Source organism: Ursus arctos, unplaced genomic scaffold (assembly GCF_023065955.2).
Source record: "Ursus arctos isolate Adak ecotype North America unplaced genomic scaffold, UrsArc2.0 scaffold_13, whole genome shotgun sequence".
Taxonomy (NCBI): domain Eukaryota; kingdom Metazoa; phylum Chordata; class Mammalia; order Carnivora; family Ursidae; genus Ursus; species Ursus arctos.
Genome location: NW_026622797.1, coordinates 46,031,602 through 46,054,282, shown reverse-complemented (window position 1 = coordinate 46,054,282; position 22,681 = coordinate 46,031,602). Strand labels below are relative to the sequence as shown.

Genomic DNA, 22,681 nt, shown 5'->3' with positions numbered 1-22,681 from the left:
TTGGCCATATAATATTCAACGCAACTATCTCTTATTATCATTCTCTGGCTTTGATTAATGCTTTTTTTAAATTGCTGAATTCTAAATTGCTTTTGAGAAATAAAACTAAAAGGACTCGTATAAAATGTGCACCATTTCGTTAATGTTTATTCTCCTTGGTATTATTTATTAAACAATTAAATTACTATTAGCAAATGGTAATTGCAGGGTATACAATGTGAATGTCTATGATATCATATCAGTATATTTTGCTGATAGAGTTTAATTTAAATGGTTAGTGGTGATTGGTCCTTTTTCTTAGAAAAAAGATAATAAGGGTGCCTATTATAGTCCACTTAGATTAATTAATGCATTTGTTCAGGAAATTCCAGTGGTGTCATGAGTTAATGATATGGAAAGATACTGATTTTTGAGCATATGGTCAGTGTGAAAGATAACTGCCCAGACATAGAACAGGCTAAGATTGAATGGCTTAGTGTCTGTGAACCATTACTCCTTGTCTCTTTAGAGAAGATAGCACTCTTAAGTCATAACTAGCTGAAATCCTTTACATTTCCTTGAGGAAAGGAATAGTTTGGGCATCAGTGATCTCTCATGTTTTTCTCAGCAATAACCTCTTAAAATTTATTTCTCCTTCATGGATTCCTTGTTTTAAAAGTGGCTATTTTCAAATATGTTTTAGTTATTAATTTATTGAAAACTTTCATTAAATACATACTTAACAAGAAGTAGAAGCTCCTGTTTAGTATGATAGAACAATCTTAGCACACAGACTTTATAGAATTTCAGTTATTTTCAAAATAATTCTAACATTTTAGCCATTTTGCACAAATATTTCTCCTGGGGTGTTTGAGATATTGAAAATAGCTTAAAAATTCTGTCAATACCTTCTGCTATTTCTACAGAATACCAGGGTGAGAACAACTATAGGTTCTGTGTCTGTGTTCTTTCAGATTACCCAGGGCAGCCTCGATATCAAATATGCAGTTCTGGGCACCTGGGTGGCTCAGTCGTTAAGGTGTGTGTCTTCAGCTCAGGTCACGATCCCAGTGGGATCGAGCCCTGAGTTGGGCTCCCTGCTCAGTAAGGAGTCTGCTTCTCTCTCTCCCTCTGCCCCTAACCACCCCACCCCCAACTTGTGTTCTCTCTCTCACACTCTGTTTCAAATAAGTAAATAAATCTTTTAAAGAACTATGCAGTTCCACAGTCAGCTCTGACGTGGGATTGTAGTAATGTGGTTGTTACATCTTAGATCTTCTTGTCCTTTCTTGCTAACGGAATCTTGATTTGGTCAATTCCTCTCCAGGGGACATTTGTTTCAGCAGAGGCTGACCCCTCATCAACCCCAAGGAAGACTCATAATTGGTTTAGGTCTCTTCCCCCTTGGCTTTCTTTCTTTCTTTTTTAAATTTTTAAAGTTTATTTATTTTTAGTAATCTCTTTACCCAACATGGGGTCTGAACCCACGACTATGAGATCAAGAGTCTCATACTCTTCTGACTAAGCCAACCAGGTGCAGCCCCCCCACCACTTTGCTTTTAAGTGATTTGGTATGTATGCTACCTAGCTCTATCAATGGGGATTGAGGGGAAGTCTGCCAATTTAAACTCATCATGGTAGGTATGTGACAGAAGTCTACCTAGCAAGAAGCCTAATGGGGAAACTTTATGGAATTCTTTCTTTGTTCTTAAAATAAAATGTAAGGGGGATACCTGGGCGGCTCAGTCGGTTAAGCATCACCTTCAGCTCAGGTCCTGATCTCAGGGGTCTGGGATCGAGTCCTGCATCAGACTCCCTGCTCAGTGGGGAACCTGCTTCTCCCTCTGCGTCTGCTCCCCCTGCTTGTGCTCTCTCTCTCTCTCTGATAAATAAATAAATAAATAAATAAATAAATAATAAATAAAATCTTGAAAAAAATAAAGTGGAAGGAAAGGAAGATCTTTTCCTTTCCCTTTGTCTGGCTTGTGGAAGTGCTATATAGTGATGTGGTACCTGGAGCTGCTGCAGTCATTTTGTGACCATGGGGGGACTGCTAACACATTGAGAACGGGCAGACTGGAGGATTGAAGGAATCTTGGCCCTGCCTGATAATTTGTTAAGCAACTTTATTAACTGGAACTTCTTTGCCTCTGGATTTCTTTTTATGTGATGTGGCTTAAGATCCTTCTAGCTGCATTTTTCTAGATATTTCTTTTCCTTGAAGCTGAAAGTATGTCAACTGATATATAACTGTGATTATAACTTTTAAAATATTAGCAATAGACAAAAGTACTCAGGAATCTCAGAGTTGGGAGGGCCTTGAAAAGTAATTTATCCAATTGTACAAATTAAAAGTTTGACGGGCAGCTTATAATTGCCATTAGATGTTGTGACAGTCAGCTTGCCCTGACATCCTGAAAATGTCACTATAACCTTGGAAGTGGTATATTATCTGTAAGAGGAGACCTGTTATGAACTGAATTTTGTTCCCCTCCTCCCCACATTTATATGTTGAAGCTCTAACCCCAAATGTGATTACGTTTGGAGACAGAACTTCTAAAGAGGTAATTACAGTTAAATAAGGTCATAAAGATGGGGCTTTAATCCCATAGGACTGATGTCCTTATAAGATAAGGAAGAGGCGGGGCACCTGGGTAGCGCAGTCCTTAGGGGTCTGCCTTTGGCTTGGGGTGTGATCCCGGTGTTCTGGGATCGAGTCCCACATTGGGCTCCTATGCTGGGAGTCTGCTTCTTCCTCTCCCACTCCCCCTGCTTGTGTTCCCTCTCTCGCTGGCTGTCTATCTCTGTCAAATAAATAAATAAATAATCTTTAAAAAAAAAAAAGAAAAGGAAGAGGCACCAGAGATACACACACAGAGGAACACCCATGTGAGGACATGGAAGAAGGTGGCCATCTACAAGCTAAGAGAGAGGCTTCCTTAAACCCACCAACACCTCAGTGTTGGACTTCTAACCTCAAAAACTTCAAAAAAAAAAAAAAGAAAGAAAGAAAGAAAAGAAAAATCAGTTGTTTAAGCCACTGGGTCTGTGATATATTATTATGACAGCCCTAGCAAACTAATATGAGATCCAAACAAGATTGCTTTAAATATAAGCAAATTTATCCCACATAACACAGAGAGTTCTAGAGTTAGGACATTTCCAAGGCCGACTCATTAACAGCTAAATAATGTGAACAAGGACCCAAGCTCTTTCCATTTTCCAGTTCTGTCATCCTCAGGGTATTGACTTTTGACCCCTAGGCTTGTCCACGCATGGATGCAGGCGAGCTGTGTCAGCTCCGGGTGTTATTTCCACTCACAGCTGTTTAAGAAGCAGAAAAGTCAGCTTCTCCTCATGCAAATCTGTGTGAGTGAAAAAGCTTCTCCAGAAGCACCCCCCTCCCCAGCCCCCAGCCCCTCCCTCCCATAGTCCTTTGGTCAGGTCCTACTAGTCAGAATTGTGTCCTGTGCTTCTGCCTAAGGAATCCCTTCAAGGAGAACGGGGATTACTGTGATTGCTTTAGATCAACTGTGATTCACTCCCGGGGGCTGTTTGGGGCTGAGCCTCCCCGAAGCGGGTAGCCCCTCAGTATCTGCGAGCTAGGAACTACGGGATGTGGAGAAGGGTGAGTCTTGGATAGGCAACCAACATGGCTCCTGTTGTGTGTTTATTCCATTTCCTGCTTTGATCTACAGTCCTCGCCTGACACATCTTCTGATATGTAAAATCGCCAGGGCAGGGAAGACAGTAAACACATCCCCTAAGATTCCCCAACTTTCTTTGACCTTACTCCACGCCGATTAAGCAGCTTTCTCTTGATTCCTTTGGCTTCCTAACTACCGTGATATCGGGCAGGGAGGTCCCGGAGAGCCCACTGACAGAATTAGTACATTAGAGAGGTGGATCCCATGTTATACATTAGTAACTTCATGTTGTGACCTCATGTCACAGTCCCAGGTGTGTCATTAGAGTAAATACTTTGTCCATCATTCCCTGGGCACTTTCTGTGTGCCGGGCACCGCTGGAGGTGCCAGCCATTCAGAAGTGAATAGGGTGGGCTCTCTCTGGGGGAGCTGACCTCCCAGAGGTGACGGTCAGAGCGACCACTGAGGGAGCGAGGGCCAGACTCTGGGTTCAGCGCTTTCCAGGTTGCACAGTTGCCCTCACTGTTACCTTCTGTTCTTACTTCCTAGGATTCTTTCCCTCGCTCGTTCTCTGCCTGTCACTCTGGTCCATGAACTCCTGAAGCAACACTTTCGGAAATGATTCCTAGCCTGGAATACCTTTTCCCCAGGGATCCTTGTGGTGAGTTCTCTCATCCCCTTGCAAAATTGGCTCCCATGTTACATTCACAAAGACGCTTTTCTCCATCATTCTATTGAAGCTTCCAACTTCCCAACGCTTCCCGTTGCCCTTCCCTGCCTAGCCTTTTGCCATAGCATTTCGGACCATAGAGCATGCTGTGTATTTCATACATTGCTTTTATTTATTGCCAGCCTTCCCTTACCAGAATACAAGCTCCTCGAGGGCAGGGCTTTTTGTCTGTGTCCCTAATGTCTACGATAGTACCTGACACATAGTAGGATCTCAGTAAACACATTTATGGAATAAATGAATCATCTCCTATACGTAGAATTGTTATTTATATGAGTTGCTCTTGGTTACAAAGCTAGGAAGTGGTGGAACTAAGATTTGAATCCAAGTACATCTGAAATTCTCCATTCTCCGTATTCTTTTGAGTTTATGAATCTGCAAAGACAAGTACAAGACCCTGGATTATGGTAACCCTTGGAGACCCTATTTCCGTGGAGACCTCATGGACACCAGCAATTTTTTTTAAAAGATTTTACTTATTTATTTGTCAGAGAGAGAGAGAGCACTCAAGCAGGGGGAACTGCAGGCAGAGGGAGAAGCAGACTCCCTGCTGAGCAGGGAGCCTGATGCGGGGGGGACTCCATCCCAGGACCCTGGGATCATGACCTGAGCCTAACGCAGATGCTTAACCCACTGAGCCACCCAGGCGCCCCTACACCAGCAATTTGAAGAGGGGAAATTTAATATGAAGAATTGTTAGCTTGCAAAAAGTAATTAACAACTAAAAGGGGTAAAAAGAGATTCCAGGAGGTAAAGAAGTAGTTAAGTACAGAAAGCAGCACCTGTCCCTAGGCTGAGACAGTGCATAGGAAGGAACTTCAGACACTAAGAAGAAGCTCCCCCCCCCCCCAGGGGTTGAAATTCAGAACCTCTGAGGAGAGGATACACGTGGCTCCTTGGTGCTGGCGAATCTTGCTGGAGGGCTGGGTTGAGGCTGACCACTATTCCCCACACTTGCCAAATCTGCCGATGGTCTAGTGGAAACCTCACACCAGGGGGAAAAAAAAGGAAAATCCCTGCCTCCTGTTCTGGCCCTTGCAGAGTCTCTTTAGTACCCTTTGTTGACAAAGCCTATATGATCTAGCCAGCAAAGGAGATGTGTTTACAGGGACCTGCTTTGGCATCACAAAGCAGGGCAAAGAAGGGTGGATTTGAAACTGTGAGACAATCAATTAATACCTGGCCCACCAACTTAACAGTGGCCCGAGGGGCCATATGTAGGCAGGTCAGAGTGATTGCGCCTGTCTCCTTGGAAAGTTCACTGTCTCAGAATCTGCTTGAGCTGTTCCTCCACATTTTCTTCCCACATATCATTGGAGAACAGTTGCTCTAGTCTTTTTGTTGGTCTGCTCAGGATTTCCATGGAACCAGATGGGGCGGCAGATGATTCCGTTGAGGGAAGCAATATTTTGGTTAATATCGTCTGCCCCTATTTTTTTCCACAATTAATTTCTTCCCAGTCTTATCATGTCCTTGAAGGAAGATTGTAGAGCTGCTATCTCTTCTGCTCACACACACTGCACCCTCAGTTTGATTTTCTAAGCCTTGGGATGCCGGGGGGGTCCCAGGATACCATGCATCTCCTGCTGGAGAATAGAGACTGTTTCCCTCTGTGTGTGGACATCAGGGGTTCGTGCTTTCCCCCTGAACAAGGCTCTAAAACATCCCTGAAACTCCTCCTTTGTATTTTAATCAATATCAGCTTATTAAAGTTTCTCTTTCCTTACTTCTTCAGATCCTTCGCCTGAAAATACAGTGCCGCGCCTCTTCCACGTCTAGGGTTTCATCTTGCTGCGGGTAAGGATTCAGGATGTCATTTGGAGGTCTGCCCCTTTCAGGCAGGCCATTTCTAGTTTTGCTGCATGGGCATAATCGTAACCTTGTCGAAAGCAGCAGAGCTTGTTTCCGGGGAGAGGTGAGGTACGTTAAAGACAACAGGCTCTCTCATAGTCTGCATTGAACTACAGTTTGGGTCAGACAGTTTTTTAATTGGTTTGGGTTTTCAGTCCATTAAAGGAAAGCTCTGATTATGTTTTACAGCAGGGCCACTGGGCAAAAATCTGCTTTATCTGCACAACGACTGTGATTCCATTTCATTTGACCACACCATTGAAAGACACTTACTGTGTGCTAGGGAGGGGAGGCGTCCTCTGGGCTGCCCCCCCCCCCGCCCCTGCCCCAGAGCACCTGATACACCACAGAGCCCTGAGGGAGGGCACTCAGGTGCACCGTCTGATGTTCGGTTAGCCACTTGGATACCTTCAACATCAGGCTTGGATCTTGCGAACACCAGGGTGGTCTCTGCGTTAAGAAAGCAGCATTTACAGACCCCAGATCCCAAAGTGAGCTGACTTCCCCCGACATCCCTGGCTTATGCAGGGAAAGCCAGATCTTTCAACTATAATAGCTGATTGAGGAGTAAGAAGGGAAACCATAGTCCCGGAACATTGCAGTGCCCATTGGAAGGAAAGCATGCAGGGCGCCAGTCGGTTAAGTGTCTGCCTTTGGCTCAGGTCCTGATCCGGGAGTCCTGGGATCTGAAGGAGCCCCAAATTGAGTTCCCTGCTCAGTGGGGAGTCTGCTTCTCCCTCTCCCTCTGCCCTTCCTCTCTCCCTCGCTCATTCTCTATCTCTCAAATAAATAAATATCTTTTTTTTTTTTAAGGGAAGCATGCTTGCTAGTGTCTATGATTTGTTATCCAAAATAGTCTTAAAATGACAAAAAAAAAAAAATTGAGGGGAGAGGAGGTAAATAACTAAGATTTTTAAAACCTACGAGCCTGGGGTTCTGGATGGCACGCTGAAATGTTTCCTGTATGCATCAGTATCACTAAAAATAATTATATTGAAAAATCACTTCCAGCCTTGGGAAAACATCATTCAAAATTAAAGGAGACTTTCTTTGCCTTTCAATCCTTTGTGATAGGGACTTATGTCCTAGAAGACCAGCCCAAGAAGACATTTATTTCTAAGATGCCAATCTATCCGTGTTTTAAGACTTCAAAAAATATTGATAGCTTCCTGGTCAAACTAAAGAGTCCACATGCTTTGTGGGCAAAAAATTATAAAAGGCATGTCTTTCCCTTGATTAAAATGTAAGTGCCTTACTAAACGCTGATCTCTTGAGGGTTGGCACCATAGGCCTGTTTATGTTGCTATCCCTGATGCCAGCTTGGTACGACCTACAGTCAGCCATCAGCAAAGGCTAGGAAGGAAGGGAAGAGAGAAGAAAGAAAATGAAAGGAGGGAAGTGGAGGCAGGGAGAGGAAAGGGAGGGAGCCTTCAGACAGGGACAGAGGATGAACATAGCAGAAAAGAAGCCCTTCAAACAAGAGCGAGAGACCAGGCAGAGAGTGATGGGTCAAAGGCGAGAGCTAGTTTGCCCTTTCTTCCTCCAGCGTGTTTTTTTCTTCTTTGGGTTTTTTTTCTTGTTCTCCAACACATTTTGAGGGGTTCCATCTGCTTTTCATAGTTTCGTAGAATAAATATTTTCTGTAGTAAAGGGAGCAACAGGGGCTATCAAGAAGTGTCGCCTGACGTGTCCCTTCCTGACTGCGCCATCCACCGAGGCTGTCACGGTGTGAGTGGAGGGAAAGGCGGGCATCCTTTTGTCCTTTAATTTTTCAGAGAATAAGGTACCTGGGAGCTGGATAAATATCTGTAAAGAAATTAAAGCTTTTTGGATTAAAAAAAGAGCCAAGTAAAGGTGAAGTCTTATTAGACAGGACACACTTGATGCACGTTACTGAGAACGGGGTCTTTTGTGGGCAATGCAAATGACTTTTGTCCTAATAACATTTTCATGATGCTAATTTAAAACATTCTTAAAGCCTCAGTTAAAAACAAATGCACTTCTTTGACTTTTATGTTTTAAAAGAAGCCTAATTTTAAGACTATAATTGAGGATTAATTACACTGCCCTTTTCCATAGACCTCATAATAAAATACCATGCACTGTTTTCAACACTTACAGAAAGAATTTCAGCACTTGATTTTAAAGTAATTTTTCCTAAACTTTCTCTCAAAAGTAAATGATACTTAGAGTATAACCGTAAGTGTGTAACATTAATTAGCCAGGATTTCCTCTTAGGAGTGACACTTCTTTATCTGCCGTCTGAAAATAATAGATTAATTATTTTTTGGTGCTGTCTATATAACACGGGGGTTATGATTGTGGATTGAAATAAAAATAGTGCACCTTTCATATTCTAAGTGTACCTTCTCCACACCCATTGTCATCCTGGGTTTCCTCTCTTGGAGTCAGGCTTGTCGACCTCTGAGAGCCCATGCCAAAACCCACACCTCAACCTGGGAGCCCCCAGGGACTCTTCTTCCCTTTACAGATCCCACAGTCCTGCCAGTTATCTGTCCTGTAGATCCTGTCTCCTTGTCATTTCTTCTCTCCGATTGCTCCCCTCGTCCTCAGTGCACTGGGAGTTCACAGTCTTATCAACCTTTGCCTGCGTGCTCTGGTGAGATTCTTTCTGGCATAGTCCCATCAGGAAAGGGAGGCATTCCATCTCCCCAGTGTATTATTTTTTAGACTTGATGAAATGAAATCCATGCACTATTTGTCTAACGTTTTATACATTTGTAAAGATAAATTTTAGATACAGATGAATGATGCAATAATTTTTAAAAGCTGAATTTATTAACAGCACAAAAGCAATTTTCTCACAAATTATAGAAATGTGTTTACTTTTATTAAACATCTTACATTAAAAAATTTTAGGGGCGCCTGGGTAACGCAGTCGTTAAGCGTCTGCCTTCGGCTCAGGGCGTGATCGCGGCGTTCCGGGATCGAGTCCCACATCGGGCTCCTCTGCTGGGAGCCTGCTTCTTCTTCTCCCACTCCCCTGCTGTGTTCCCTCTCTCACTGGCTGTCTCTCTGTCACATAAATAAATAAAATCTTTAAAAAAAAATTTTGTACATAAACTTTTTATTTAGTTTTATTTAACATACATGGAGAAAAGAGGACAAATCATCAAGTTTCTAGCTTGATGAAGTTTTGCAAAGTGAACATAGACATGTGACCATGTAATTTAAATTAGGTCCAGGAGATAGAACAAGAACATTACCAGAACTCAGAAGCTCCCCTGTGACCTCCCCTAGTCTGCACAGCCCCCTCCCCCGCTGCCAAGGATAACCACTAGCCTGACCTCTGCCACCGCAGACGCAGACGACGTTTACTTGTTTTGAACTTTATATAGTAGTAAAATTGCACATCCTTCTCACGTCTGGCCTCTTTTGCTCAATGTGAAGTTTCTCAGCTTTATTCTCAGAAACTGATTTATTCTCATCCCTGAGACATCTTACTGGTTTGGATGACTCCATCCTACCAATAGCTAACATCTCAAAGCACAACATACAATTTAGGTAAGGCTTTCTTTATTGATATAAAGTAATATTTCAAGTATAATGGACAATTTAAACTATTTTGGCCAGCATCTCATCAGATCTAAGCCTCCAACGTGGTCGAGGGAGAGTCTGGGCTAGGAGAAGAAGCATTAGCCATGACTTTTCCTTGTCCTTGAATTATTCGTATCCTCTACAATCTCATGTCTCTTTGCAGGAATCTTTTATAAACTATGTGTCCTCTTTGTCAGGGCTAGTTTAGCTGAAATTAGATAACATAAGCCATAAATCCACTTGACCAGGCACACAGTAGGTGCAATATACAGTCTTAAGTGTGTGAGAGGAGGAGTGGCCCGCCAGCTCATCATGAAACCCTCACTACTGTTCTATCAGAGTAAGTAACACGTGGCTCATTGGCACGCGGAAAAAGTGAAGGTCTTCACATTAATTCACATATTAAACGTCAGTAAACCTTAATTTTTTTAGGAGACAGTATAATAAATACATAGCAACAAGTTCCAATATTCCCTTCCCCTGCCCTAGTGGGTCAGCCTGCAGCCCTCCCCAGGGTATATCCTTCTCACTTTGGAAACCACTGCTGAAATAAAGGGCTGTAAGAGCTCCTGCCAGCTCTTTGCTAGCCTCTTATCCCACCGAAGTCTACCCTCCAAATAGCTGCTACAGCCTGTTTGTTAAATGCATATCTAATTAAGGTATTTCCTGGCTTGAAACTTCACTCCCCATCCCCCTTCATTAGCTTTACAAATTGCCTCCAGCCTTCACCGCCAAGCTCTTCATTCCTGCCCTTCAGACTGAGCTGTCCCCTCTGCAGAACTTCCGGGCTAGCCTCTGGTCACGCTAAACTGCCTATTGTTATCTTAACATAAGCCAGGCTGACCCAGGCCTCTTTAACTTTTGCTGCTTTGGCTTCCTTGCCCAGAAGGCACTCTTGCAACTTGCACGTGGGATGAATACTTTTGCATTTTTGCAACTCATCTTAAGAATCATCTTTTCCATGGAGTCTCTCTTTTTTAGCAGTGGGGTTTTTGCAGCCATCTTACGCAACAAGGCTCTGCCCTCTACTCCTGCCCCAGTTTCTGGTGCCAGCACCTTCTCAAAAGGTACATTCTTAACAGACAGTGATGGTTTACAAATGACCCAAATTCATCAGGCTTATAAAAAAAAGTGACTGGTTCTCAAACTTTAGAGTTTAACACAATCATCTAGAAGGATTTTCAAAGCACAGACAGTTGGGTCTTACTCCCAGAATTTCTAATTCAGTCTTGTGCACTACACAGAAAACATATTCTAGAAACTTCCATCAGAGCTCCCTTACTCTAATGTTGGCAGTAGTGGAGCAACCCGGTTGAGGTGTGGATAGAGTGGTGCTGTGGAAAGATTATACGTCATATTTCAAAGACTAGATGCTAATAAGGTTTCTAGGCTGCAGCACTTGATATTCGGGCCTGGTAATTCTTTGTTGTGGGGAGCTGTTCTCTGTCCTGTGCATTGTGGGATGTTTACCACCATCCCTGGCCTCTATCCACTCATTGCAAGTAGCAATACCACCCTCATCCCCTCTCTGACCTCTCTCCACAAGCCCTCACCTCAGGCTGTAACAACCCAAAATTTCTTCAGACATTGCCAAATGTTCTATGGGGAGCAAAATCACCCCCAGTTGAGAAACACTGTGCTGGATTCATCGCTTCTTAGCTGTGTGATTTGGGCCTAATTAGGAAATGTCTCTGTATTTCAGTATTATCCATCCAGTGGGTATAATGCCCCATCTTGAAAGGCTTACATAAGCTAATGTGTACGAAGTGCCTCACTGGGCTCAGCTGGGCTCGCCCTGAAACTCCATATTCTCCTGGCTTCCAAACCCTAGACAATTACATTGCTTCATTTGCCTTTTTCTCCCTTTCATTGACTCTTCCGTTGCCTTCAGCCTGCTAATCCTCATGTTCTCCAAGGCTCATTTTTAATGACTCCAGTGGTTTCTTTGTGTAAATGACTATAAAATCTAGATCTCTAGGCCCCATCTCTTTCAACCTCCGATTGTGTGTCAGCGATGGCCTGTTGGATATTTGGACTTTGATTTTTCTTGCTGATAACTCAATTCAACACGTATGAAATGATTCATTCTATTCCTTTTTTTCTTTCTGATTTTCCTACTTAAATGCATCATTACTCTTTTTTTTTTTTTTTAAAGATTATTTAATTTATTTGAGAGAGACAGAGCACACATTTGGGGCGGTGGGGCAGAGGGAGAGGGACAAGTAGACTCCCCACTGAGTGTGGAACCCACCTTGGGGCTCAATCCCAGGACTCTGAGATCATGACATGAGCAGAAGTCAGACACTAAACTGACTTGAGCCACCCAGGTGCCCCAAGGTTTTAACTTTAAAACCAAAACTGCAGGGGCGCCTGGGTGGCACAGCGGTTAAGCGTCTGCCTTTGGCTCAGGGCGTGATTCCGGCGTTATGGGATCGAGCCCCACATCAGGCTCCTCTGCTATGAGCCTGCTTCTTCCTCTCCCACTCCCCCTGCTTGTGTTCCCTCTCTCGCTGGCTGTCTCTATCTCTGTCAAATAAATAAATAAAATCTTAAAAAAAAATAAAAAAATAAAAAAATAAAAACAAAACTGCAAATTAAAATTAGTTAAGTATTTTAATTAAATGTCTGCAAAACCTAACATGTTGTCAACTAATCAAATGCAAATCAACTTTTAGACAATTAGGTATAGATTATATTTAATGTGGGATTTGGGTTCCCTTGGGTAGGTTTGACAGAAGATGGGGTTGGGTTGCCACATTCAGTGCTTAGGCCCTGGGGACGGTGATAGTCTTGAACGGTTCTTCTGGAGAAGTCGGAAATTCAGTTTTAATGGGAAATGTTCTCATTTTAAATGTTGGCAACTTATTTATTTGCATTTTTTAAAAAGTATGTAGGCATTTGTGACAATATGGATAGACCTTGAAGGCGTTATGCTAAGGGAAATAAGTCAGAGAGGGAAAGACAAATACTGTACGATCTCACTTATATGTGGAATCTAAAAAAACTGAACTCATAAAAACGAAGAATAGAATGGTGATTGCCAGGGGGAATCGGGGAGATTTTGGTCAAAGGGTACAAACTTGCAACTAGAAGATGAGTAAGTTTTGGAGAATTCATGCACAGTGCAGTGATTATAGTCAACAATACTCTATTATATACTCCAGAGTTGCTAAGAGACTAGGTCATAAACGCTCTCACCACAAAAAAGAAATGGTAATTATGGGACATGATAGAGGCGTTAACTAACACTATTGTGGTAATCATACCGCAATAGATAAATGTACCAAACCGAACTTTGTACATCTTAAACCTACACAGTGTGATGTGCCAATTATATCTCAATTTAAAAAAATAGTACGTAGTCTAAATAAAATCTGCGGTGGGCCAGACCGGGCCCGTGGGCTACCAGTGTATGAATTTGATTTGACTGGTTTGGATTATTGAGATAGTCTTACGGATTTCTCCACCTTCATTCTTTTGACCCATCTTGTTCACAGATCTCCCTTCAAATTTTCTAAATCTTCAATCCATTTATCCACAGAGGAAGTACAAATTGCTAAACCTGACTTTCAAAAAATGACATCATTTTGCTTTTAATTACCTTTCTAACCTTATTTTTCATGATACCTGCTACAGGAATTCTGCACTGTATGCAGATTGGACAAGCCAGGTGAATTACAACCTCTAGATTTTCGCTGACACAGTTTCCCTCCCCTGGATGCCTGTATTTCTCTTCTCCATTTATTGAATTCTTCCAGGACTCTCAAACTCGCTTCCTGTCTGCATTCTCTGTAGATTCTTTCTTGAGCTTTCCAAACCAATGTTACCTCTTTCTGTGGTGTTTGTTGTCCCTAGCATTCCTTTGGTAGATAATTTATGCCCCTTTGTCATTTTAATTCATGTTCACGTGCATTTTGGTTTTGTCTCCTCAATAAATTATGATGATGGTGACGAATCTAGAGTAGTATATGCTGCTTCAAAGTCTAGAAAATTAACAAGTCAGCGCATCCAAAGTCTAGAAAATTAACAAGTTAACGCATCCAAAGTCTAGAAAATTAAAAAATGTCCTTGAATAATAATAATACCATGACACCAAAATGGAGAGTCAATATGTAAAAAAGGTCATTACGCCAGCTGCCTGGGAACATTCCTAAGACTGATGGAATGTTGGACTGAATTGGCCAGATGTTCTGCTCAAAGTAAAATGTATTTTTTTTTAGAGTGAAAGTCTGTGACAAGAAAGATGAAGATTTTTTTTTTTTTTGCTCCAAAGCTTCTACATACGTACTTTTGTCTGCTAATGCCTTCTCCAGAAAGCAGTACAGATGAAATAGAGCCCCAACTTACAAAGTTTTGTATTGGATTGAATTTTCATTACTCAGTCACAGTTCTTAGTATCATATTGTCTATTACATTGTTACATGGTTCTTAGTATTATATTGTCTATCACATCATAATGTGCTTTAGGGCAAGTAGTAATCTATTATTTATATTTAATAAAAACTGATCCTCCATACATAACAAGTTCACATGTAAGGTACTGCCTCCCAAACCTTCCAAGAATCAGAGGTTACAGAATCTTTTCATCTCGCATCCAAGGGTTAACACTGAGTGCTGGCAGTGTCATTACTAGTGGGGGGCGCTGACTTTGACCTTTGTTCCTTTTACTCAGTGTGAGATGCTCTCATACTCTTTGTGGCAATCTAATTTTGATGTTGGCTTCTCCTTTTTGTCTTCCTCAGCTCTACTCTCTTCAAATGACATCTCGTATTCCCTCCGTTAGTGAGAGTGGCCATGTTTTCCTACAACCAGCTTAGCTCCCCTTAATGAAGGGAAGCTTTGTCCATTAGTATTCCCAACTGGTTTCTAAAAATAAAGCCTAATACTTTCTGCAGGACAGGAGTTAAATCAGCCAGCCTACAATTTTCTGAACTGAGAGCATCCCTGGTTCTTTATTATTGTTACCTAGTTTCAAGTCCTTCAGAATTTCTCCTGAATTCCTGACTGATAGGACTCCAATTAAATCACCTTGGTGTTTAAGTGTTGTGCTGTAAATTTGGCCAATCAGGACTTTTTAAAATGAGTTAACACTCATTTTGACCATGTGACCAGTAGGCGTTGATGCTGCGGTCTTGTTCATTCTCTTGTTTTATGAGCAAATGAGCCTTGTGAGGAACACAAAGACGGTTTCCACTGCCTGCTTGCAGAAGCTGATGTACTTCTGATCCCCTAAAGAGCAGTTTGAAGTAAAATCAAGCAGAATACATTGAAAGTAGCTAGCTTGTTTATTTCTTTCATTTTGAGTTAAACATGTTTTTTTTCTTTTTCTTTCTCACCCTAAGCTTAATGGTCCGTTTCCAAACTGGAGTTAAGTAGCTGTGCGCTTACTTTCATCTTCCACCCACCTGCTCGTCGTCTGCTTGGGGCAGGTTTTCTGAAACAATTCCATTTCGTCAACTTCCACCTCATTTAAATACATTCAGAAAGCTGTGAGTTACTGTCCTGAACAGTCTTCCAGACTTTCAAATTAATCTGCCGTTTAAAAACCCTTTTTTTTCTTCGTTTTAACTTTTGCCACTTTTCTTTATTCAAGAACCCTTGAAGTTATTATAAATAACTCCAGCAGAGTGTGGCTCTCTACTTCTCTTACACCTGCCTTCCCTTTGGTCTTGTGCATTAGTAAAAGAAAAAATATCCAGTGTCTTGTTTCTTGCCCAAGCCATGAGTTTTTCCAATGTTACTTTAACCAGTTTGCTTAAAGTGGCAAATTTTTTCTAATATTCTATTTTTTATAGCATATAAAAATAAAGTAAAAACAATATGAGTTTGGGGTAGCAAATATCCTGATCAATAGGTAACTCTCACCAATTCTTCTTACTAGAATGGATGCAATCTTCAGGCATATAAATATTTTTCATGCCGAAGACGTGTGAGTCCAAGAACAGAGTGCATTTCTGATAAAAAGAATAGCTTCTGCACAAGCTATAGAATACAATAATGGAAACAGCATTGAGGGGGGTGTCTGGCTGGCTCGGATAGTGCAGCGTGCGACTTGATCCTGAGCCCCAAGTTGGGCCTAGAGCTTACTTAAAAAAAAAAAAAAAAAAAGCATTGAGGAGAACTATGTGCTTAGAACTGTGCTAGGCACTGTGGAGGTATGATTTATAGTACGTTAGCATTCTTGTTGGAGGATAGACTTGGTATGGACGTTTTTTTTTTTTTAAAGATTTTATTTATGTATTTGACAGAGATAGAGACAGCCAGCGAGAGAGGGAACACAAGCAGGGGGAGTGGGAGAGGAAGAAGCAGGCTCATAGCGGAGGAGCCTGATGCGGGCCTCGATCCCAGAACGCCGGGATCACGCCCTGAGCCGAAGGCAGACGCTTAACCGCTGTGCCACCCAGGCGCCCCTGATATGGACCTTTAAATGACAATATAAGGCAATATGTTGAGAGAAGTTACAAGGTAGTATTGGCACGAGTGGGTTGTGAGTGTCATTGGGTGAGAATGGTCAGAGATGTCTCCATGGAAGAGCCAACTAGAGCAGAATTTTGTGTGACGGGAGGATCCAGGCAAAGGACAAGGAGGGGGGCACCTTGGATGGGGACAGTGGTGGGACCGAGGCGTACAGGCGAGAAGCAGAAGATGTAGCAGGTCCCAGTGAGTACTATTGTCAGTTAGGAGTGAGATCTAATTTTGAAAAGGCATTTGGGGCCAGATTATGGAGGGCCTTGGCTGAAAATCAAAGGAATCTGGAGTTTATCTTTAGACCAATAAGATGCTATTGGATAAATTATTAATCTCTTTGTATTTCAGTTTACTATGAAGTTAGGATAATAATAGTTCCTATTGCACAGAATTGTCGTGAGAAATAATTGAATTCATGTTGTAAAATTATTTGGTTCCTAGGGGCTCCTGTAGTAACTTTACAGCAATGTTGCTTATTAAAAAGTAAACACCATATTTTAACAAGAAAGAATAACTCTGAGTCACAGAAATTACAACCATAGCAAATGTGAATTAGTTGAAAACAGTGGTTGAAATGTTATCGGATACTCACCTTTAGGTTCATTGTGTAAGACATCGACTTGATTAAAAAGGAATTAAATTAGTTTTGTGAGCTGGAATGAATTTAGGGAAAAGGAAGGAAAATGAGAGGAGAGCCTGAGGTGATTCCCACTGTTTCTGGAAAGACTTCTTGCCAGGTAAGCGGAGCTCTGTCATTCTCCTCTACATGACAACGAAGGTCACACTCTGCCTGACGCGGCCATCATATCCAGCGTAATCGCACTTTCTGAAACCAAACGGGCTGACTCAGTGTAATGACCTTACACACACATTCGTGTTCACAGAGTTGCTGAATGCAGTGGACCTGGCATCCATGGAACACAGTCTATTGTCTTAAAGAATAAAACACTTTAAAATCAAATGTTGGCAATCTGAGTGACAGTGTGGTATAATAGAATACGGGGATTTGGAGGGTGGAGGTCGCACAGCCATTGTTCAGCTGTGTACTTCCAAGCAAGTTAGTCAACCTTTCTGAGCTCCTTTTCTTCATCAGTAAAATAGTAACTATTCCAGAAGCCCACAGTGAGGATTCATGAAACAATGTATCTCAAATGACAACCGTGGCACCTGGCAGACAATAAGTAATGATCAGTGGTGTGTTGCAGGTGGCCCATATCAGCTCGCAAGAACTGACTGATAGATTATCAGGAATGTTGAGAGCTGGTTGCTAAGCACAGGCATTATTAACTTACAACTAAATTAGTTATATTAAAAACAACTGTAATATATACTCAAAGCATATCACTTTCTAATCATTTTATTATATTTTATTATCTGTCTATGCTCTGAGGCTACTCACATCTATTGTATCTGTAGAATGGAAATATTATGTAACCGTGTTCCACTGCACATTTCTTCCCAGCTCCGCATTCAATGACTTCTTGGTGGAGCTATTTGTACCATAGATATTGGCAAATTGCTACACATCAGGGCTTCCCCCCACCCCGCCCCGCTCCTCTACCCTCCTGAAGAGAGCTGGTTGTTAATCATTTCCCAACACACCACTGGTAACAAAAAAAAACCCATTAGTTTTCTTACCTTTACGTACAGTGTGTGGCAGAGCGCATGGACGGTACACAGAATATGCTGGTGAAACCTAAGTCCTCGGTGTTTTTTTTTTTTTTAATATTTATTTATTTATTTTAGTGCATGAGTGCGGCAAGGGGCAGAGCGAGAGAATCTTCCAGCAGACTCGCTGCCCAGTGTGAAGCCCAAATTGGGGCTTAATCCCACCACCCATGAGATCACGACCTGAGATGAAACCAAGAGTCCAACGCTCAGCCGACTGAGCCAGCCAGGCGCCCTGAGTCTTCATTGTCCTTGATTGGATTCATTAATTAGACTCGTAGAGGTGGAAGGAATCTGAGACATAATCTCATTCAAGTCCTGAGGACATTGGGCAGAAGGGACTTAGGAGCCCTAGCCTGACGTTTGGGCTCAACCTGAATCCCACTCAGTCCTTGGCAGCTCTGTCCCAAGCTCCAGGTTTGCTCAATCATCTTGGGCCTCGCTCTCCTCCTCAGATACCTGGCAGCACTGCCAAGGGGGTCTCCCCTGCTGCCTCTGCCAGGCCCCTGTCTTGGGACCCTGAACCTCTACTGTTCGGCCTCTCCCTTGTCCTTGCCAGGCCAACCTTGCTCTGCAGGGACAGCAACCTGCCGGGAGCAGATCCTTGCTATCTGCTGCCCACCCAGCACACCGGAGCCTCAGGATTTCACTCGCACCTGGATTCACTGCCCCCAGAGCCTGACATCACTGTTAGACTCAATCTCCCAGACCAGACATGCCAGGACCCATGGTCATAATATCGCTACGCAAGCTACCAACTCCCACGTTTGGCCTGCCCAGCTGAGCCACTTCCTCCCAGCCCCTGTCGCTGTGGGTAAGTCTGCCTCTGGGTCACGTATCCCGCTAGCCTTCCTTGTCTTTCTGTGGTTGGTCGAGGCAGGGAAGATCCTGTGACAAAATGTGAAAAAAGTAGAACTACAAAGGGAAACTAGCTCTACCATACATTAACTTATACTGTAAAGCCTCTGTAACAAAGAGAGTTTGGTACTGGCTCCTTGGAGAAGTGGGTCATTCCAGAACCCACTGAAGAACCCAGTGGGGCAGGGAGAGTACGAGATGAACATGTGATGTCCTATGACCTTTTTTAATGGGGAAAGACCGGGGTCTTCTCCACTGAGATCAGGGACAGGCGCATTTCTACCAAGCTTTCAAAGACCGTGTGGTTCACGTGCTCTATAAACTACTTCTGAACAGGTGTCAACAAGCCCAGGCCCCCAGATCAAATCCGGCTCACTGCCCCCTGTTTTTGTAGATCAAGTTCAATTGGACAGTCACACACAGTCGCAGCCGCTTGTTTCCTTATTGTCTACGGCTGCATTTGGGAAAAGTTGAATAGTTGGAACAGAGACCATGTGGACCACAAAGCCTAAAATATTTACTGTCACTTACTATCGACCCGTTATGGAAAAAATGTGCTGATACCTGTTCTAACGTACTGAAGAGGAAGGAAAATTTTCTGACTCCTTGTAGGAGACCAGTTTAACGCTGATCTGTAAGCCGGATAAAGACAGTACGTGAGTGAGAACTGCAGACCAGTATCTTTCATGCACATTGAAGCATAAATACTCATGAAAATCTACCAAAGAAAATATTTTTCTGAAACCTCACTGACGTTGTTTTGAGCAGAAACTTAGTAATTTTGTTCAGTGCCACACACTGTCTGTGTCATCTGTGTCATCACTGGTGGGGGCGGTTTTGGTATTTTGAGGTCACTGTGCTTCGTGTTGGGGATATGAACACAAATAAATTATAAATGATGCCCTCAATACACTTACTGTCCCCGGAGGAAGTAAACACTGAAAATATTTTGCTCGAAAGTGAGGCTGTTTATCAGGGTATAAATGGGAGGGGTAGAGGCCATTGCCAGGTCGGGGGTTCAGGAAGGCAGTACCTTGAGGGTAGGCACATTGCCTTGTACCTTGCCTTGTTCACTTTTTTAAAGATGTTATTTATTTATTTATTTATTTATTTATTTATTTATTTATTTGACAGAAAGAGAGCAGAAGAGGCAGAGGGAGAAGCAGGCTCCCCTCTGGGCAGGGACTCGATCCCAGGACCCTGGGATCATGACCCGACCTGAAGGCAGACACTTCACCAACTGAGCCACCAGGCGTCCCTGCCTTGTTCATACTGCCCATGTCGAACCTGGCACACATCTGTGAGTAGGAACCTTGGGTTGGGTACTGCAGTGACCCTTGTGTCCAGCACTGAGCCTGGTGCTTAGCTGCTTGTGGACAGCCACCTGTGCCATGCACCGTCGAGGTGCTCGTGCTCAGTACTCCGCCTGCTGTCAGCTCCTGGGGGTAGATGTCTCGCGCACCGGTTTTCCATGTGCCCAGCAGGGAGTCTGGTGCTCAGCTCCTTGTGGGCAGGCATCTTGTACTGTGCACTGTTGCATTCTTTGTGCCACGTGATAAGCTTAGAATAATCGCGTTCTTTGTACATCGCTCGTGGGGCCCGCTTGTGAGCCTGGTGCATGACTCCCTGAGGTCAGCATTTTACATTGTGCCCTTTCAGGTTCCTCGTGCATCGTACTGAGTTTAGCACATGTAATTGGAATGATTCTCAGTTGAATCTTGAAGGGTCACAAGAGGTTCCCTAGGGAAAGGCAGGACGACAGGATTCTGGGTAAAAGAAGTAGCCTGAAAGAGGCAGGAATGTAAGTGTTGAGTTGTGTATTGACCCCCTCCTACTTTTATCCCTTTCTCCTATTATTTTCCCTTTGGATTTTTTGCCATCCCTGGCCAGTGGGGTATGCAGACACATTTCCGGTGACCCGCTGAGACCTCTGCTTCCTGTTGGGGGCCACGTGCTGGGGGCCTTGGTTCCACTGGCCATAGAATGTGTGTCTTTGCAGTGAGATTAGCAGGGCTCAGGGAGTTTTCTCGGAGATGACTGTTAGGCTCAAGAAGAAGCAGAACACACACACACACACACACACACACACACACACACACACACACCCAGAATAAACAGAACAAGAGGCAACTTCCTTTAACTGACTCTCACATCCCCCCTGCTCTACCTAGAAACAGCTTTTTGTTATTTCATGGTTTTCTGCCGGAAGATGTCACGGGTGGGAAAATCTTCAGCAACCCTCCAAGTGTCAGAAACGTTCAAAGAGGAGAGAGAACATGTTCTGAAAGCTGAGTTAAAACCCCTCTCTTCTGAATGCCCTTCGCAGCCTCAGGTCTGGTCTTTTCCATTTGGCTTTTGAAGTTCTGTTATCTTTCAAGCTTAATTCCTCTTGGAGTGTGACCAACTTACTAGAAAAGTTACGTTTTTCAAAAGGAAGAGTGAAACCTGAGCACTTCCGTGGGAATCTGGGTAAGCAGTCCTGCACTTCCGCGGTTAGCATTTGCTCTGTTCTGAAGTGCCTTGTTGTGCAGGCCTGTGAGTCCCACGCTCTGGCTTCCCAAACAGACAAGGTCAAGCACCGTGAGTGTGCTACAGGGATCCCGCTCTCCATCCTGCCCATCCTGTCGTGCATGAGTTTAGGTCCGGGTGTATGAGACTGTGGCCTCTCAGAGGTCAGGGGGCCTACTACCATTTTCTGAGGTGTGGGTGTATGAAAAAATGAAATGTGTCAAAATAATGTGCTATGTGTCAGAGTTTTTCAGGTACTGCCATCTAATCTCATTCAGAGGTAACGCCACTGGTCTGACTTTGACCTCTTTGCCGTTGTGAGGCTTGGAGCCAGTGGCCCTTCTTGTACCTCCTGATGCGAGCGATGAGGCCTGCACTAAAAGCGAGTATCTACGAGCATCCGTAGTCGGGGGTCCCCGAGAGGCATCGGGCATCAGAAGCTACTTTTCAGCAAACAGTGATCTTTTGGTATTCTTGATATTATTTAAATAGTTATAGTTTTTCATTCACGATTTTTAAAAAATCGTTTACTATGTTAGAGTGTGAGTCTCAGGCCTGCACGCGATGGGGAGGTGGAGATGACATAATCCTTGTCCTAAAATTGCTTATGGAAGACATGTCAAACAAAGATACCATTCTCTTAATCATGCTGCGCGTATTAAGACAATAAAGTCAACATGTACATTTTAGAATAGAAAACAGTGGCTCTCCACCTGGGCTGCTTATCTGTACTACGAGGGGTAGGAATGGGCATACACATTTTTCTTAGGTCTCTGCCAAACCTGCTTGTGAGATACTGAAATAAGCAGCCCAGTGGGCAGACATTAGCCATAGTACCCATCGTGCCCTGACAGCTGTGGTTCTATTGACTTGGGTGGATATTCAGGTCAAGATTGTTCTCTTCACAGCTGTGGCCTCTTCAGTTAGTGGATTTCCCAAAATCATTCGTTCACCAAAGTATGTTCCTAAAAGGTGTGCGGGTGTCTATATGATATAACCAATCAACTGAGACTCAAGAATCAGCTGGACTTGTGGAATGACAATTTCAATTTGCAAGTGTTTTTACCGTTAGCAGAAATAAGTGGGTCATCTATCATTTGGTTGTTGTACATACAGGGCCTTCAATAATTAGTTCAATTAATATAATTCTTTCATTAATGTCTACTAATGATTTTCTAAACATGTCAAAGCAAATTAAAGTAGGTGCTTCTCCTACTCGATGACGAAGGAGTTACTGTGTGTTATTCTCCAGTGATCTGGTGGCTTGTGAACTGTCTACGTCTCATCCATCGTGTTGTGTCTGCACGTTCCCAGACTAAGATGCACTCACGTGCAAAAAGGTAGAAGTCAAGTGTAATTAAAAACACCACCAAAGAGCTCTCCTTCTATGAGACCAGTGACCTGAGAGGCTCAC

General features: G+C 43.1%; 1 long non-coding RNA gene across 3 annotated transcripts in view; it reads left to right on the top strand.

Moving 5' to 3' along the window:
* Positions 1 to 22,681, top strand: part of LOC113264708 (uncharacterized) — a 55,414-nt gene that overhangs the window by 25,772 nt on the left and 6,961 nt on the right. For all 3 annotated transcript variants that reach the window (XR_006410984.3, XR_008958976.1, XR_008958977.1), the window contains 4 exons: positions 4,176 to 4,287; positions 6,092 to 6,153; positions 17,980 to 18,715; positions 19,894 to 20,059. This is a non-coding gene — a long non-coding RNA (uncharacterized LOC113264708). The remainder of the gene's footprint in view (positions 1 to 4,175; positions 4,288 to 6,091; positions 6,154 to 17,979; positions 18,716 to 19,893; positions 20,060 to 22,681) is intronic.